Source organism: Blennius ocellaris, assembly GCF_963422515.1.
Source record: "Blennius ocellaris genome assembly, chromosome: 23".
In the NCBI taxonomy this organism is placed as follows: Eukaryota; Metazoa; Chordata; class Actinopteri; order Blenniiformes; family Blenniidae; genus Blennius; species Blennius ocellaris.
The window spans coordinates 8,106,028-8,121,890 of record NC_137672.1 but is presented as its reverse complement, the minus strand read 5'-3'; the positions used below and the strand labels follow the sequence as shown (position 1 = coordinate 8,121,890).

Below are 15,863 nucleotides of genomic sequence, written 5' to 3'. Positions count from 1 at the left end.
CAATATGAGTCACACATTGCACCATAATAAAAACAATTATATATTTCATGTTCTAATATCTTTTCATGTTTTGGTATTTGTGCTCTTTCCGTTTGTCATAGATTTAATCATCATGTGATTTTATTGGGATATGGTTTGATTGATGTGTGATAAATAGATATAATAGAAAATAATTATAGTAAGGTTCGATTATCTCCTTGAGTCTTAGAAAAACATTTAATGCAAATTTGTGCACATAAAACACATACATACAGTACAGTGCATACATAAAGTCTCGTAAAGTATAAATGCTTTGAATGTTGGCCTCTGTCAGCACATACTGTCGTACCTCATGTTAAATCTGAACTGCTTTGGCCACAACGGGACCCGCGTCGATAGTCTCTTGCACCTGCCCACGGTTGGAAATGAACAAACGGATTTCTAGCAGTGTGATTAGAGCGTTTGAGGCTGGTGTGTTGGTGTGTCCCACACAAACGTACAGTAGATACAAGCCGTCTGTCTCCTCTTACATACTAAGTAGAAAGCTCTGTGCAAATCTGAGCTCAGGCAGGAGGTCCAATCCTAGCTTTTTGGGAATTTACTCCTCCTGTGCGGGGGGATAATATAATCCATTGTGAGTTCCCCTCCGTCAGCCTTGCAAATACCAGAAGACATAGAAAGCTAATAAATGCACCCATCCTCTGTGGGCCAGACCATTAAGGAATGTCACTTTATGAGCTTATCAAATACAAAATACTGCAACTGATTGTTTTAAAGAGGGAGGGGGGGGGGCATATAAAGTGTTGAGCAAACTCTCGCAGCTTATCTAAACTTCATGTCTCAGTCTCTCAAGCAACATCCATAGAACAATGCGATGAGATGCACCATAGAAAACAAAATGTAAAGTCAACATATATATATAAAAAAACATGGATAAATGGAAACAATATCATATAATTATATATCAAGTATTCAGAATATACAAGAATACGATTTAAAACTCAAACCTAAACAGGAATGTAGTTCTGGAAAAGTACCACTAGAGGTCAGCAAATATCCATGCTCAGATATCCAGTTATACACTTGAAGGTTTCATCTGCAGTGAAAAGTTGTTTCTGCATGTCAACTAACACAAAGAAAACAAACAAACAAACAAACAAACAAACATACAAACAAACAAAAATTTCTCCTCAGTTTAACTTACTCTCAGTCCCACACAGCAGCAGGAGAGGTAAACACTTCATCAGCTCGGAGAAATTCACTTTGTTTACATTCTTGATATGAAGTCTCACAGTATAAATGACAGATCTTTTTTTTTTTTTTCTTTGTTTGTTTTCTTCTTTGAACTAGCAATGACTCGTATGTGCACAGTGGTCTCAAACGTCTCACCGGATAACATCTGCAATCTTTTCACCGTTACTGCATCAGGAAACAAAAAGGATTCCCTCCACGTAACGAAACTGACTCATGCAGTCATTTGACAAACCGTGATCTCGGCACACGGCCGAAACTGTTTTTTTTGTTTTTGTTCTTCATTTTCGATGTAAATGTTTATTCGAACATTGTAAGGGAATGCATCCAGCTGTGCAGTCGTTTCCCAGAATTGCATGTTTTACTGTCTGCAGCCTGGATTCATGTGTCTTCTGTGCGTTGGATGTCCCTGCTCAGTCTCTGGGTAGACACTCCTCCTCCGTGATGCCCTGAGCCTTCAGCTCCTCGAGAACGTTGTCCAAGTGGCTGGGGTCCGGGTAGCCGTGGCCCGTGAGGTTCGAACCGAACTCAGTCTTGTGGTGCACCTCGTTCCAGATCACCGTGTCGGACTCCCCGGTAGTGCTGGACGTACCCACGGAGAAGATTAGCCTGCGGTCCCAGGCTACCAGAAGCAGCCTCAGAATCTGAAGAAGGGGTTTAAAGAATGCAGACATTTCAATGATACTATCCAACAAAAATACCAACAAAAAAAACAAAAAAAGAAGGAGAAGAAAAGAACTGCTTAGTATTTACCTTGCGCCCCTTTTCACTGTCGGGGAGGTAGCAGTGTCGGGGGAACCCACGTGCTGTGAAGGGTTTTCCTGGGTTTGGGTGTTCTGGGCCCTAAAAGCAACAGCACACATTATCTTTCCATCCAGAAAATAATACTGACATTACTCTATTGACACCTTCAGCGCCACTGCCCTCCACACCGTACCTGGATGCCCGGGGGGATGTTGTAGATGATGCGGATGGTTTTGCAGTCGGGGTGGCCGGGCAGCGAGTGGGGGATAACGTGGTACTCCATCTTGCCAGGGGGCTGATTGCCCGTCTTGACTCCGTAAATGGTCTTGCAGGTGGGGCACTGCAGGCTGCCGTCCTTGTTGCCGTTGTTGTACATGGCGACGAGGCACTGGAGGTGGTACTGGTGACCACACTGTGCCAGGCGGCCCACGGACTCAGCCCGGGAGATGCCACCCACGCCAGGGCCCTTGTAGCCCGATGGTCCCGCCAGGGCCTCCATGCAGATGGTGCAATCCTGAAATGGGAAGCCAATTATTATCCGCTTGCCTGCAGAGACCAACTATCTGATCTGTGCTGAATGCAACATAGGTTTTTCTAACATACTATATCCAGAACAGTCTGGAGAAGAGAGCATAAATGGCTCAGGCTTTAGACTGATTTCACGTGGCAGCATGCTGCTAATGGGCAGGATTAAGGTCAGACCGGACCCGAACCAGCGACTTACAAGCCCCACCTGAGACACAAATGCTGACCCTGAACCAAGCTGGTATTGGCATTACTGATGTAAAAAAACAGCAAAGCACAACTATTGTGACCAAAGCTATTCTTTTATACTCAATCTAAACAAGATCAATTCACCTCTTCTGGTGGGTTGCGGACTTTCTGAAGGTAGCGCTTCACCACTTCCTCTGGGGTCTTACCTAATGGAAGGAAACACAACATTTCATGATCAGATTTATGAGATTTAAGCACATGTAATGACCCACCCACAAGCGCAGGTCAACATTATAGGAATCTTTTATTTAAAGTGCATTTTACACAAAAAAAATCACGTGAACTCATTAAGATTCAGACAGAACTGTCCAGCGGATAAAGTTGAGCTTGATGACTGTTACCATGAGTCAACGTATCAATTGCCATCCTAATTCTTCACGGATTGCTCTCGTTGGAGGCGTGAGGAGAGGAGACACACCTTTGCGGGCTTGTTTCTTTGTGGTCTTGCGACAGCAGTGACCCAGACCGGGCACAGGCTTGATGTCGCTTTTGCTGACAGGTGGAGGATGAAGCACCAGCTTGGGAGGCCGGGTCAGGCAGACAGGAAGTCCCGCTGCGCTCATCAGGATCCCCGTAATACCTGGTGACAGACAGCAGAGGGAGCAAGTGACACCGACACGTTAGTTGTTTACTCAGGAGCTCCAGATCCAGAGAATGATCATCAACTATTATCGATTAACACCACAAACAAAGAACGGGGTTGCATGTGTACCTGCCAGTGCAGGATGTACGGGGCTGGATCCGTTCAGATTCTTCACTGGAACTGTTGGCACACTGAAACACGAGAGAACAAACTTGGATCAGTATACAAAATCGCCGAAACTCTTGAGTCGGCTGGGCCACGCCTGCCTAAAGCGGAGGAGGTCAAAATCTGTCACCTGCTAACAGGTGGGATTACACACAGCTGCTGGTAGCATATGCTCGTTTCCAGATTAGTCCGAGTCAGCGGGTTAAGGAGATTCTGCCGCGTCATGCGACGAAACAAATGGACGTTGCTCATCACAACATGACATACTGTCCCATAATTGCCAAACAAGGTCGAGCCAATCTCTGTGACATGTGACTGTGGCTGTTTGGTCCAGTTGGTATATTCTCCCTGCATGTGACTGGGTTTTATCCAGATACTCGACCTTCCTCACACAGGTCCAAATTCATACGTACAAGGCAAACGCTGTGATTCTAATGTGTCCGTAGGCGAAAATGTGAGTCAGAAGTTCTAACGTGGCTTTACCCAGAGTCAGCTGGGATCATCTGCTGCCCCGACAACCCTACGTTAATTAATATGTAATAGACCAGGAGTGTCAAACACATTTTACTAGACCACTAAAATATTGCCATAGAAACCTTTAAAGTGAAACTTTTTTCTTTTTTGTGGCGCAGAGTATTTATGATTCAGATTCTTACAATCTCAATATAAAATCTATTTATAACGAAACCTTCTGTATATACAGTGACAATATCCAAAAGGCTTCTCCTCTAGCTGTTGCATTGCGCATGTTTTTACAAACGCGCCCTGACAGCACGGCTTCGTGACTAATGCTGGTTTGTTATCTTTAAGAGTGCAGCCTCTTTGGCTTGCGTCGTCTCTTCCCAATACGAGGCGAAGCAGCTGTCAGACCCACGAAACCCACTTCAACCCGCCACAACAACTTCACATTCGGTATCTGTACAGCCAGACGTGGGTACTTACGGTCTGCCCATTTTAATAACCGTCATCTTTCTGGTTTGAAGACAACAGACACGAGTCAAAAACAATAATCCACTCGTTGAGGTGTCAGTGCCTTCGCTCTCCTGCTTCTCAGTTAGTAAGTCGGCTTGTGTGCTCCTGTCACGTCTGCTTCCTCTTTTATAGAGCTAATCCACTTGTTTCCATCTGTTGACCGCGGCCTGGCTGGAGGCTAGAGGCTGGCCCCGCGAGGGGATTACCTGTCAGCGACCACGTCACACGGCCAGGCCGCCATACGGCTGATCAACACTCGCACACACTCACAACAGCAGCACAACAGGTGTGACTCCGTGTTGATGCAGCAGGAACGAGAATTTTGACACTTGGAGAACCGGAAACGTTCAGTCACGTAACGAGGCCTACATAAAGCTGACCAGGCTGCCTTTAAGGCCTTTAAATAGGGTTAGAATTCTTCAACTGCAACGTTCTATTGTTAAAAACTTCATTAGGTTTTATCTCGTGTTGTTATTTAATCAATACTTATTTCAATTTCTACCAGTTGGATTAGTTGTTCTTCTTAATGATGCCACCTTTTGCATTTATAGTCTACCTTTATTATCAGTGAATAATATGAACAGATGCAAAAAATAATGTATCCTACATATTCACAAAGAGTTCTCAACTATAAAATGAAAAACAGTCTCGAATTAGTTTTATATCGGTGACGTTTTGGACAGGGGCGTCAAACATGAGGCCAGTTGGGCCAAAAGCTGGTTCCCAGATTGAAGAGGCTTCATTCTGGGAACCAAATCACCAAGCAAATTGTACAAATGTCAAGGAAAACATAGATCTTTTTTTTTTCTCAAAGTCGTTCTGTCAGGGTGAATTAGTGAAAACGTGCATACCAACAGCGATAGGAGACGTTTCACCGTATTTTGCACCAGAAAGTTTCATTAAAACTGGCTTTCTGTTGAGTTTGGAATCATTATCTATCGTAATTGTTTGGGTTTATGTGAAAATATAGACATTTTCACCATGTATACTCTGAGCCACAACAAAGGGAAACTTCCAAGTTCAAGTTTAAAGGTTAGTATTCCACAGGTCCAACTCAAGAGGAAATCGAGCTGTATGCAGCACCCTGAAGTAAAATGTGTTCAATTAATTTGAGCTATGTTAGAACATTTTAAAATGTTTTATATATTTTTATAGGTTCTCCTATTTCATTTGACGTTTGAATAACAATGTTTTTATGTGGTTAATGCATCGTTGTGTCAGCTTCTGGTATTGGAAAAGAACCATAGATATGTCTTAGAGCCGACTGGGACGTCATTTCACAGCCAGTCAGTGCTTCTTTATGCATAATAAGAATGAAAAACTTTAACAAAAGCCCAAAAGCAGCTTCATTTTCTGTGAGAAGTATAGCTTACAGAGTCATTAGTGATGCTCTTCCTCTCGAGGATGAATTTCAGATGTTTCCCTTAAGGTAAGAAATACATATCATTAAAGGCAAAGAGAATTATTCATAAGAAATCCTTTGTCCTTTTAAGATCTTTTGTTAAAAAAAATATGAGCTTCAAATGGAGGCTTTCTATCTGATTATAAATGAGATGTGACACAATTTTATATCCAGTAAAACAGGTTCTGTTGAGTCTTTCCCTTTTGTGTGTGTGTGTGTGTGGGAAAACTAAATAGAAATGTTCACATTCATAACAATAATAAACTTTCTTATGTTGAAACTTTCTGTGTGCGTTATTTTGATTCCACGTCGACAACAAGGCTCCCTCTGTGAACAGATGATGTAACGTGGAGCCGATAATAACGGCTCGCACTGTTCAGTTCCTGTACCGATCAATCTGATCGCACTGTGCCGTGTCACTGTGCTTACCAACTATCAAAGTGGACCATGGGAAGGTGTGTCAGGTCGGGAAAATGTGAGCAACATGATGAGAGGATTAAAACAGGTTGGGGGGGCAGAGAAAGAAAGGAAACAAGAGGAGAAGACGAGTGTCACCCAGTCACGTTTCTCTGATCTCGGCTCAGCTTGTGGCTTTAGGGCCGCCTCCATCTGGAGCGTTGGATGATGGCGGTGCGCAAGCTGCCGCGTATATGGCAACCACGTGCGGGTGCGAGCTCACACCTTGAATGAAGCCCGATTAAACGCTTAAGGCGGATGCGGGGAAAAAGGAAACCTCTGATCAGGGTCAGGAGAGCAAGACGACACCTGGCGCCACGGCGAGAGGGGAAAGGACCGTGACAGGTACGGGAGGCCGAAGGAGATGCTCGCCACTGATCATCTGTGACGTCGGGGGGACCCTGCAGACTTTAACGCTTGTCAGTGAAACCATCTGTTGCGTCTCACGGAAGGCGAGAGCTTCAAAACAACGGCGAAACGTGAGCATTGTAACTCACACACGCAGCTGATCCTATTAAAAAAAAGAACGCTGTAGTATTAGCAACAGATGCTTCTATGTATCTTCACTGCAAAATCCTGAATCAAGCAAGATTTGCTGTGATTATTGGTTTTGCTACATTTAAAATGGTCACATTCTCCACATTATTGGACATTTTTACATGACTGGTTGTGTCCTGCATACTTTACCTCACAAAAGTAGTGTTTCACAGTGGAAAGAGTAGTTCTTATTTACTCATTTTAAGACAAAGACTTGGAAAGAAACAGAAGTTCATAAAAATCATGTAAAAAATGGCCCTTTGGGAAAACTAAAATTGTATTTTTTGGACACGATAAATGACTGGAGGAAAGTACCCAGAGAAAAGCCCAATGTACAGAAATAACATGCAAAAATTCCACCCGGACTCAAACCAGGTAAATTCACCACTGGACCACGATCTACCGCTTCATTTGCACATATTTTTTATAAAACAGCTCAGCTGCTGCACCAGCTTCAGAAGAGTCTTTCCTCGAGCGCATCGGTGCTCCGGTGAAAACCGCGGGATGAAATTTGGAGAGAGCGAGAGCGCAGCGGGCAGTGAAATCTCAAGCTAGCCAGATCAAACGTCCTCCTGACCTGTGACGTCGACGGATTTACCACAACAGCAGGCGCAACCATCTGCTGGACGAGAAGACCACTCTCACCGGACGTCTCACCTGAATGCTCACGATTGCAGAAATATTCAGCTTTGCCTGTTTGGCGTTAATCTGAGGATTAGCTCTTGTTCAACAGTTTCATGTGTAAGGATTCAGAAAAGTTGGGTTAAAGCTGATTTCGGTCACATGGATAATATCCACCAGCTTGTGAACGCTGTACAAGTTTGTGACGCGAAATATGTGGCAGTAATTTCATTATCAAGAGTCGCATTTTATAACGAGACTTAATGAGTATGAGGAACATGGTTCAAAACAAAGAGTATGACTATATTATATGTTTCAGAATATAAAAAGAATAAAATAAAGAATAATAACAGATCTCCAGAGTGATGAAGACCAAACCAGAAACCAATATTAGCCTCTAATCTAAAACAGCCACGTTTGTTCGACATCTTCCTGCTCCAACACACACATTTCATGACGCTGTCTTCATGAAGCGCCACAGAAAGCCTGATAATTTAACTGTGCTGGAGCCTGGAAACATCGTCTGGCTCTTCAGTTCCTCTGTATTGGTTCTGTGAAGCTTTTTGAAAATTATAAGTGGAGCCATTTTCATCCTAATATTATCTTTTTTTTTGTTTCTAACCCTAACCCTCATAAAGACTCTCTGGAGGCTAAGATCATTCGTTAAAAAGGCTAAAACTGCAATGTTTTTTTCTTTTTTATAGTGAATGAAATAAACCTAAAAAAAAAAAAAAACGAAAATTAGAATGAAAATAGCCACAAAAGCTAAAACATCAACACTGGTTCTAAATCGTAGTGCTCTAACATCACGAATGTACGTTTAAATAAACAACTGTATGTCCTGTGTGATCTGGACCAGGGGTCGCTGCCTCGAATTTAAAACTCCATCTAAAACCTCCATGGACAAGTTTGGCAACCAGCGCCCTCTGGCGACAGCAGCGGGACACTGCACCTGGACGCCTCATGATTGGTCAGGCGCTGAGACTTTGCTTGACAACAAGTTGACATTTTCTTACAAGCTCTTGTTTTGACTACTTTGTCGAATATTTTACTTAAGTATATACTAGTCGATCACATTGTCATTTCCATGTTAATAAAGTGGAGCCCATTCCCTACTTAATTATACAAAACATTCTTTAGGATGCAAAAGTTGTGCATTCATTTTCTTTTTTCTTTTTTTTTAAGTTCACGTATTGGTTTAGAAGAAAAAAAAAGTCACAAAAGTGTGAAAAGAAAATCTAAGCTCAACCGTGCAACTAATATATTTCAAGCATCTGACACAACTGGAGCATCTCAGATATGCGTCACGTGCCTTTATTTGTTTATTTTGTGGCCGGGGGAATCAACCACGTTATCCAGATTACTAGTCAAATCTACTCTGTTAAACAGGCTGTTGCTACGGTTATGACCTTTTTTCCCCCCCACAGTCATAAAAGTTCCTTTTAACACTTTAAATTAGTACTTTTCTCAAGCAGATACACGGACGACATACAAAAGTCAATTTGTTTGTACTTGATTTTAGCTGCTGCTTTATTTTCCCCCTCAGGGTTTTGATCAGCACATTTAATAAGAAAATGACTTTGTTTGACTCGCACAGGACAACAAACCACATATTGTTGACATAAAAAGTCTATTCTTGCTATATTTAGAAGTGACTGTGTTAAGTTAAACACCAAACACTGACTGAATCTTAAATTCTCTCCGTTTACAGGACTTTTTTTTTTTTTATTTCCTTTCAGTATTTTGTATTTCAGCATTTGCATTTGTGAGTTTGTACACAGTACCATCATTAAGGGTTTTGCATGACAAATATGTGGAATGTGCCTGCGAGAGCTTGTTTGGTATGAATGCCCTTCATTGTTTTAGCGCGGCATTGAACCAACCCCGTGCACTCTGTCACAAGGATTAAAGGCTCCAAAATGCTAACGAGCGGCGATGCCAGTCGTTGTGTAAAGAGGGCTCCGAACGGGGAGGAAATTCCACACCGAGTGGCGGAGTGGCTGGCGTTCTCGGGGTGTGAGGCGAAAGGGTGACTTCCTGTGCAAGCGTCCTCTGGTTTCCTCCAGTAATGTGTGTTTTTGGGATTCATTTGGCGAGGCTCAATTGTAAAGATTCACCTGCACGTACTGTATAATGTGAACATGACGCTACGCCATCCACCGAAAAGGCCGATGTGAGTTCAAAAATTTGAAAAGATTTGCCCGTCGGTAGTAAAGAGGGAATGTTTGACGTGAGCAAATTATCAGATATAAAAGCGGCAATGCATTTTGAAGGTTCTTTATGGGCATTTTCTGCACTCAGTGACTCAGAAACACTCCTGAAGAGCTGCAACGCAACTATTTCTACTCACCCAGAGGCAATAAGTGCACGAGACTGAGCCATGGCGATGCGTTGCAGTGCAGGACGGCTCAGCCCAGCGAGGCTGGACCGCGGCGGCAGGGGGGCCGCGCAGGCGGCAGCACCGGATGAAGACACTGGACCCAGGACGCGGGCCGAAGGCGACGGCGTGCAGGTGGACGCGGCCGTGGAGATGAGAGGCGGGCCCGGAGCGGGCGCGGCGGGCGGCGGGCAGGAGACGGACAGGGAGGAGGAGGCGGAGGGGTGGGGGGGGGGAGGTGGCGACGGACGAGGGCGTGGTGGAGGGCGGCGGAGGGGGCGGCGGGGGGGGGCGGGAGGGGCGGCGGCGGGGGCCGGTTGGACGAGATGGAGAGGGCGGCGGTGGCCGACCCGAGGAGGGAAAGCGAGTGGGCGTAGCCTCCCCCGTAACCGAGGCTGGCGCCGCCGATGCCGCTGGAGCCGACAAGGCCCAGGCCCCCTCCGCCCCCCATCCCCCCCATCCCCCCCATCCCACCCATCCCCCCCATCCCCCCCATGCCACCGACACTGAAACCGCCCGTCGCCCCAACGATGGACGTCCTGTGCGGGGAAAGCGACCTGGACAAGGACGGAGGCCTGGGGAGGGTGAGGGAGTACGACCCTCCCGGGATGGGGAGGCTGCTGAGTTTGGGACTGGGCGGCTTAGTCTGTGGGGGTCTTCGACCGAGGGTGTGCGCCGTCGACATGGCGCCCGCCTTGACGCTCAGCACTAGCATACACTGTTGGCAAGCGCAGGGCTGTCCCAGTGAGGTGATGGCCGAGGCGGGCAGCGCCCCGCTGGGGTAGGCGCTCCCGTTCCCCGTGCCGCCGCCGCTGCTCATCCGGATCCCCATGCCTACTCCGGACACGTCCACCCCAAGGAGTCCCCCGTGTCCCGGCATGGACATGGGTCCCCAGGCATGGTGGGACTTGGGTAAGGGTCCGGACACCAGAGGGTAGGCCAGGTCGGAGCGGCGCTGGATGCGTCGGCAGCGCTGCGTCTGCCCATTTATCTGGGTCATGCTTTCAAAGTCGATGAGGTAGCAGAAACCCAGCGGCGCCAGGTCCAGCCAGGGCTGCTGGCGATCGCGCGCTGCCTGGATGGCGATGCCCACCTCAGTGTCGTACGCCGTCCAACTGCCGGCGTCGTTCTCCCACTCCCACAACCAGCCCTGGCCCGGTGCCGACGTGGGGTCGTAGAAGCTGCGTCGCACCGGTCGGAGGGTACCTGAGTCACAATGTAAACAAACAGATTACTGCACAAGCTTCTCTCGGTACACAAGCACCGGAGAGACCAAGTTTGGCGCTCAGGTTGAGAGAAACTCCCAAACATTTCCACGGTGCCGGACGAGACAAGAGAAGGTAAGTGGCTGAGCAATTATTTGCTCCTGACAAGAAGATTACCACCCTAACAAATTCAAAATGTCTCCGTTTGCTTTGCTAAGAATTTGGGCAAACAGGTTGCCCCTGGTAACAGCACACTGTGTTCTGATTTGTGATTGGCTGGCAGCTTTGATCCGACCCAAAGCTGGCTGTGTGTTTGCTTTGCCTGGGTGTCCAGAGAAACTCCACACACTCTTCGCACTGTAAAGCTTCCACTTCGCAAAATGAGGTATGGAGGAGTTGTTGGGCTATTCATACTGAAAGCTTTTAGATGTGCACAATGCATTTGACAATAACATTTTTCCTTTTCTCTTTTTTTTTTTTTTTTTTTTTAAACCTGTAACAATAACAACAAAAGCAGGATAAAGCGTAATATTTCTCAACACACACACACATTTTGTGGTGCAAAAAAAGGAATGGACATCAAAGAAAAAATTTATATTTTCAGTCTCTATTGCAATTATTTTTGATTCAAGATCTTCTTTTCCACTAGTAGTCTGACTGGGTTGGCCTGAAAAACACCTAAAGCAACCAATTCTGAGACAAAGACAGTAATGTTCGGGTAGAGTCGTGTGTTCAGTGTTGACTGGACCCTTAAGCTGCTAATATGGCACATATCTCAACAAAGTATAGCTGCATATGTCACATACCCCACTGTCATCATCGACTAGACAGAAACAGACAGTCTGCACTTGGACATTTAAAATGCAAATCATGCAACAGATGATCCTTATCCTTCACTCTGCAGTGAAACACTCCCAATCACAGTCATTAACTCCTGCAGGAGAATCATGACAAGGGCCTGTAAAGATACATAGATATTTCTACACATGAGCAATATAAAAAAAAAAAAATAGGCCTCCATGCACCTCAGGCCCGGCTGCACCGTTACATCCTCCATCCATGTGTCCAGTGTTTTTCTTACCTGTGTCCTGTCGGAACTGGTGCATGGAATGCAAGTCGATGATGTAGGGCGAGAGGCGAGGGTCCACCTGGCCGAGGACGACACTAGCGGAGCGCGGGTCGCTCCGGATGACTGCCTCGATGTGATGACAGACAGCCGGGCTGTAGGGCCGCCAGCGTCCGTGCTCGTTCAGCCATTCCCATACCACTACGGCGGATGCTAATAACATCCTACCCCTGCAAGAGTCGAGAGAGAGAGAGAGGGGGGGTGGGCGGCGGAGGGGGAAAAAAAAAAACACCACACACACAAATAAACATGTTTACAAGATCGCGGGGTTCATATGAGGGATTTGATGAGCAATGTTGATATACCCCGCTGCTGCTCCGCCGTGCATCCCTGCGCACAGCGGCGCTGCATCCATCTTGGACAGTTTGCAACCCAGATGTGTGTGTGTGTGCGTGTGTGTGTGTGTGAGAGTGTTTTTCATCTATCTTTAGCTGTAAGTATGTATTTTCGCGATGACAGCACATGCAAACCGTACCTTCCATGTTTGTAGTTTCGGATGTGCTGCAATTAATAGATCCTTTCGCTTATTCGGGTTGGAATCGCACGGCGGAGTCTCGCGGAGCGTTTTCGGGGCGCAACAAAACCTCGCAGGATGGTTGCATTTTACTCCCTATGCAGATGAGTGACGTCTGCTGAAATCATTTCTCAGGCACAGTCAAGTTTGGGTGAGAGGAGGGGGGGGGAAATAAAAAATGCGAGTTGGATCGGATCGGATGCTCGCGGTGGTGCGGCAGATCGCTGAAATGGGTCACTGTGACAAGACTTTAATCGCGTAATGCAAAGGCGCGTTTTGAAGAGGAAAAAAAACAAAAAAAACAAAACAGTGTTGACTGTGTGACATGAAGACATTACGAGTAAAAATCACCTGAATATTCAAGCTCGGATCCGATGTCTTCTGTCAAATCACTGCTTTATGAAACAGTTTGAGAGCGTTTTCCGTCTGTCAGCGACACAATGTCACCAGTGTTGTCATAAAGTCCAGCATTTTGGGTTGTATAATAATTTTTTTAAATTTGTTTAATAATGTATTTATAAGAGGAATTGTTTGCTCATTAATAATTCCTCCATCGCGGGTCCTGGGATTAATTCAGCTGAGGGAAAGAAAAAGAAGTGTTTGACATTCGTGAAAACTCCCACGCCTCTGAAACACTGAACAGCCAATCAGGTGCGAGTAAAAGCTCACTGTGGACCAACCGCACGAGGCCGCCTCTGACCGTGTTTACGTTCACGTTTTTTCGTTAAAACGTTTCACCGTGCGTGGGACGTGACTTGAACGGTATCAAATCCACGACGGGGTGATTTTTATTCACAAATGTTTTCAAAAGTGTGGAGATGCCGGGGATTGAACCCGGGACCTCATACATGCGAAGCATGCGCTCTACCACTGAGCTACATCCCCATTGGCTGTGAGAGGGGCACAATAAATCTCCTTATTGGCAGCAACAAAAAAGATAAAAAAGTCAATGGGAGTAGAGATTGTAGCAAAGCTATGTGCAAATTGTTACAAAGTATTTGCATCTCGCCACGTCTTTGGTATCACCTCAATGCCAAGCATGTTGCCGCATCGCAGACATTTGAGAAATATTTGTGAGTAAATTTGATTAAATTTCACACAGAGGTCAAATTACTTTGAATTAACAGAACAATTGTTTACATTTTTTTAATCTGATGAACACTGAACTTGAGGTTGTAGGAATGTTTTAATGAGTAGATACTTGTATACAGTGAACAGAAGTATAAATGCAAGCCAACATGTTGTCGCCAACAGTTTATTCAGAATGAACCATGACCGAATTGGCGAAGATAAAATAGAATAGAATAGAATAGAATAGAATATAGAACACAACACTGAGATCCGAGCTGTGAAATCAGCTATGCTGACATGAAAGTTATGGTGAGTTTGTAAAAACACAATAAAACAGGTTTTTTGGGTACATTTCACTGTTTTTGGCAGCAGGCGGTTTCCTTTAAATTGTCTTCATGTTGAGATTGTAGTCATTTTATGTCGTAAATGTTTGGTTTTGTGAAAATATATATATTTTCACGATGCAATATTCATCTGCACCACAACCAAAAAACTTCAAAGTATGAATTATTGCACTATTTTGCGGCCCCCTCAAGATGAAATTGCGTTGTCTGTAGCCCCTGCGCTAACATACGTTTGACACCTCTGGTTTAGGCAAACAAGGTGCTCCGCTCTGCAAAGAGGACTGTGGGCTGTGAGCTTCCTGTTCTGGAAGTCCTTTATAAATCCAGACTTTTAAACCGAGCACTTGGAACCGTCAATGACTCTTCTGGCCATCCTGGAAAAGCCTTGTTCCAGCTTCTTCCTTCTGGCAGAAGATATCGTTCGCTGAGATGCAGGACATCTCGATATGCCAGCAGCTTCTTTCCACAAGCTGTTATCAGCCTAAACAGAGCACTTTTATGAATGATCTTGCACTTTATTGAATCTGTTTCAGTCGATCGATTTCACAGTGTCAATTGTTTACTGTTCTCTTTGTTTTATTTCTGTACTTTTATCCTGTTTTATTTATGTACTTTTTAATTAATGTTATTTTATGGCTGTACCTGTCTTGTGCACACTGTGGACTTTTACAAATTTATTCCAATGTGGTTTTACTGCAAATGGCAAATAAAATGAATCTGAATCTGAATCTATTGTTTTATTTAAATTAACACACAATTGTCAGTATTATGTATTTGAAAAAATAAATAAAGACGTTGTTTTTTGTATCAAATGCTGAGATTAATCACAATTCCCTAATTAATATGTTGTCATCTCTCTAGGACAAAAACAAATGACAGACTCTCTGTATGCTTTCCAATTAGCTCTGGGAGATTGAAGAGAATTTGATGGCTTGAAGATCCAGAATTTAACACAACGACTGACTGCTGTCAGTAGGAGGCCAGCAAGCTAAATAGGAAATGTGACAAAATCAATACAAACACAGTATAATGTACTTTTCTCCTCCTTTAATTTTTTTCAATGTAAAATAGAATAAAAAAAACATGATTGGAAAAAGGTATGTTACAATTCACAATATTAAAGCTTAAACAACTTTTACACACATATTCAAGATTCAAACCAATCAATCACAGTTTAAATCCTCGCTATTAAAGAACAGCTTCATGCTCAGTCCTTTTAGTTTGAAATTGTGAAACGTTTGATTTGAGGTCAGGACACTGAACAGGTTTCTGTAGAGACACAGGCACACTCAAGCTTATGAGCAATTTAGAGTCACCAATTAAACTCAAATATGTTGTTTTTGAAAGAAATCATGCTAACTTCTCATAGAAAGTCTGCACTTGAAGCGGAGACTTCTTGTAAGGCCAGTACCTTCAGATCAGACTGTAATGTTGGGAAAACAATAGAAAAATATTTTCGTGTCAATTCGGGGACACTTGGGACGCTCCCAGCTACGCGATGGTTTGTGTATCTTCCCTCACAACGCAGTCCCTGTCATGCCCATATCCACACCGCCATGTTCCTCAGACCAAATCGCACTCCCAGAAAGGTTATTCAGGTCTATGAGCAACTCGACTCCTTTAACTTTGCCCTGCTTGTCCTCGGCCTCCTCCGCCTTCTCTTCGTCTGCCTTCGGCTCGTCCTTCAGCTTGACACGCTCCTCCGATTCCTCCAAACTTGACCCGTCGTCTGCGTTTCCCCT

The 15,863-nt window shown here is 44.7% G+C and overlaps 1 pseudogene across 1 annotated transcript; it reads right to left on the bottom strand.

The window, feature by feature from the left end:
* Window positions 1-266: 266 nt before the first annotated feature.
* Window positions 267-13,157, bottom strand: LOC308147325 (E3 ubiquitin-protein ligase DTX4-like; annotated as a pseudogene). The gene is made up of 9 exons (XR_013937242.1): window positions 13,058-13,157; window positions 12,148-12,362; window positions 9,835-11,067; window positions 3,461-3,522; window positions 3,167-3,328; window positions 2,833-2,894; window positions 2,168-2,488; window positions 1,984-2,073; window positions 267-1,874 (listed from the first exon to the last, which is right to left on the bottom strand). The product of XR_013937242.1 is annotated as an E3 ubiquitin-protein ligase DTX4-like (transcript).
* Window positions 13,158-15,863: the final 2,706 nt, after the last annotated feature.